General features: G+C 40.8%; 1 non-coding gene across 1 annotated transcript; it reads right to left on the reverse strand.

The window, feature by feature from the left end:
* Positions 1 to 253: 253 nt before the first annotated feature.
* Positions 254 to 361, reverse strand: LOC148568597 (small nucleolar RNA R71). The gene has a single exon (XR_015881465.1). It is a non-coding gene; the product is annotated as a small nucleolar RNA R71 (small nucleolar RNA).
* Between the last annotated feature and the right edge of the window lie 3409 nt (positions 362 to 3770).

A 3770-nucleotide genomic window follows, 5' to 3' on the forward strand; every position in this document is an offset into this window, starting at 1 on the left:
GCAACAGAACTACAAGTTTTATGGACTTTCATCAGAAGATCCTTTTCAGTTCTTAACTGAATTCTTGCAAATCTGGGATACTGTTAAGACCAATGGGATTGATCCCGAGGTCTACAGGCTTATGCTTTTCCCGTTTGCTGTAAGAGAAAGAGCTAGAATATGGTTGGACTCTCAACCTAAAGATAGCCTGAACTCTTGAGATAAGCTGGTCACGGCTTTCTTAGCCAAGTTCTTTCCTCCTCAAAAGCTTAGCAAGCTTAGAGTGGATGTTCAAACCTTCAAACAGAAAGAAGGTGAATCCCTCTATGAAGCTTGGGATAGATACAAGGAACTGACCAAAAGGTGTCCTTCTGACATGCTTTCAGAATGGACCATCCTGGATATATTCTATGATGGTCTGTCTGAATTATCTAAAATGTCATTGGACCATTCTGCAGGTGGATCCATTCACCTAAAAAAATGCCTGCAGAAGCTCAGGAACTCATTGATATGGTTGCTAATAACCAGTTCATGTACACCTCTGAGACGCCTCAAAGGAAGGGAGTTCTTGAAATTGATACTCTGAATGCCATATTGGCTCAGAAAAAATATTGACTCAGCAAGTCAATATGATCTCTCAGAGTCTGAATGGATTGAAGGAATCATCCAACAATACTAAAGAGGCATCTTCTGAAGAAGAAGCTTATGATCCTGAGAACCCTGCAATAGCAGAGGTGAATTACATGGGTGAACCCTATGGAAACACCTATAATCCCTCATGGAGAAATCATCCAAATTTCTCATGGACGGATCAACAAAAGCCTCAACAAGGCTTTAATAATGGTGAAAGAAACAAGTTTAGCAATAGCAAACCTTTTCCATCATCCACTCAGCAACAGGCAGAGAATTCTGAGCAGAACCCATCTAGCTTAGCAAATATAGTCTCTGATCTATCTAAGGCCACTGTGAGTTTCATGAATGAAATATGGTACTCCATTAGAAATTTGGAGGCACAAGTGGGCCAGCTGAGTAAAAGGGTCACTGAAACTCCTCCTAGTACTCTCCCAAGCAATACAGAAGAAAATCCAAAGAGAGAGTGCAAGGCCATTGACTTGACCATCATGGCCGAACCTACAAGGGAGGAGGAGGACGTGAATCCTAGTGAGGAAGACCCCCTGGGACATTTAGTGACCAATAAGGAGTTTCCCTTTGAGGAACTAAAGGAATCTGAGGCTCATCTAGAGACCATAGAGATTCCATTGAACCTCCTTCTGCCCTTCATGAGCTCTGATAAGTATTCTTCTTCTAAAGAGAATGAAGACGTTACTGAAGAGCAAGTTGCTAAGTACCTTGGTGCAATCATGAAGCTGAATGCCAAATTATTTGGTAATGAGCCTTGGGAAGACGAACCTCCCTTGCTCACTAATGAACTGAATGCATTGGATAGGCAGAAATTACCTCAAAAGAAACAGGATCCTGGCAAATTCTTAATACCCTGTACCATAGGCACCATGACCTTTGAGAAGGCTCTGTGTGACCTGGGATCAGGCATAAACTTAATGCCACTCTCTGTAATGAAAAAACTTGGGATCTTTGAAGTGCAAGCTGCCAGAATCTCAATAGAAATGGCAGACAACTCAAGAAAACAGGCTTATGGACTAGTAGAGGACGTGTTAGTAAAGGTTGAAGGCCTTTACATCCCTGCTGATTTCATAATCCTAGACACTGGAAAGGATGAGGATGAATTCATCATCCTTGGAAGACCCTTTCTAGCAACAGCAAAAGCTGTGATTGATGTGGACAGAGGAGAGTTGGTCCTCCAACTGAATGAGGACAACCTTGTGTTTAAAACTCAAGGATCTCCTTCTGTAACCATGGAGAGGAACCATGAAAAGCTTCTCTCACTGCAGAGTCAACCAAAGCCCCCACAGTCAAACTCTAAGTTTGGTATTGGGAGGCCACAACCAAACTCTAAGTTTGGTGTTGAACCCCCACATTCAAACTCTAAGTTTAGTGTTGGGAGGTCCCAACCCTGCTCTGATTATCTCTAAGGCTCCATGAGAGCTCACTGTCAAGCTATTGATATTAAAGAAGTGCTTGTTGGGAGGCAACCCAATGTTATTTAATCATATCCATTTTATTTTCTTTTTGTTATTTCATGTTTTATTAGGTTGATGATCATGTGGAGTCACAAAAACTAATGAAAAATCAAAAACAGAATGAAAAATAGCACACCCTGGAGGAGAAGCATTCTGGCATTTAAACGCCAGAAACAAGCATCTGTCTGGCGTTTAACGCCAGAAACAAGCACCAAGCTTGTGTTTAACGCCAGAAACAAGCATCTACCTGGTGTTAAATGCTAGAAACAGGCTACATTTCGGCGTTTAACGCCAGAAATAAGCAGCAGTCTAGCGTTAAACGCCAGGATTGCACAGCAAGAGCGTTTTACATGCCTAATTGGAGCAGGGATGTTAAGTCCTTGGCCCCTCAGGATCTGTCGACCCCACAGGATCCCCACCTTTTCTTCTATCCTCTTCACACCTTTTCATAACCCTCTTCCCCAAATACCCTTCACCAATCACCTCCAATTCCCCTCCAAAACCATCACACACCCACCTACACCCACTCACTCAAATTCAAACCATCACTCCTTCCTTTGCACACATCATAACCACCTTAAACCCCCAGTGGCCGAACCATTCACACACCTCCATCTCCTCCATTTTCTTCTTCTTCTACTACTTCCTTTCTTCTTTTGCTCAGGGGCGAGCAAACCTTTTAAGTTTGGTGTGGTAAAAGCATTACTTTTTGTTTTTCCATAACCATTTATGGCACCTAAGGCCGGAGAAACCTCTAGAAAGAGGAAAGGGAAGACAAAAGCTTCCACCTCTGAGTCATGGGAGATGGAGAGATTCATCTCAAGGGTCCATAGCTCAGTGGTAGAGCATTTGACTGCACAATAAGAGCATGAGGAATTCCCTCACCAAGAGATCCCTGAGATACCTCAAGGGATACACTTTCCTCCACACAACTATTGGGAGCAACTAAAGATAGGAGCACCAAAATCACTAGGGATGGAGCAACAAAGACAAGGAAGAGACATAGAGGAGCTCAAAAGCACCATTGGTTCTTCAAGAAGAGGAAGACGCCACCCTCACTAAGGTGGACCCGTTCCTTAATCTCCTTGCTCTTATTTTTCTGTTTTTCATTTACTATGCTTTATGTTTTATTTATGTTTGTGTCTTTACTATATGATCATTAGTATTTAAGTGTCTATGCCTTAAAGTTATGAATGTCCTATGAATCAATCACCTCTCTTAAATGAAAAATATTCTAAAAAACAAAAGAACAAGAAGTACAGGGTTTTGAATTCATCCTTGAAACTAGTTTAATTATTTTGATGTGGTGACAATACTTTTTGTTTTCTGAATGAATGCTTGAACAGTGCATATGTCTTTTGAATTTGTTGTTTATGAATGTTAAATATGTTGGCTCTTGAAGAATAAGGAAAAAGGAGAAATGTTATTTGATGATCTAAAAAATCATAAAAATGATTCTTGAAGTAAGAAAAAGCAGTGAATATACAAAAGCTTGCAAAAGAAAAAAAGAAAAAAAAAGAAAAGAAAAATGGCGAAAAAAAAGAGAAAGAGAAAGAAAAAGCAAGCAGAAAAAGCCAAAAGCTCTTTAAACCAAAAGGCAAGAGCAAAAAGCCAATAGCCCTTAAAACCAAAAGGCAAGGATAATAAAAAGGATCCAAGACTTTGAGCATCAGTGGATAGGAGGGCCTAAAG

This window comes from Arachis ipaensis, chromosome B4, assembly GCF_059453495.1.
Source record: "Arachis ipaensis isolate K30076 ecotype BB chromosome B4, ASM5945349v1, whole genome shotgun sequence".
NCBI lineage: Eukaryota > Viridiplantae > Streptophyta > Magnoliopsida > Fabales > Fabaceae > Arachis > Arachis ipaensis.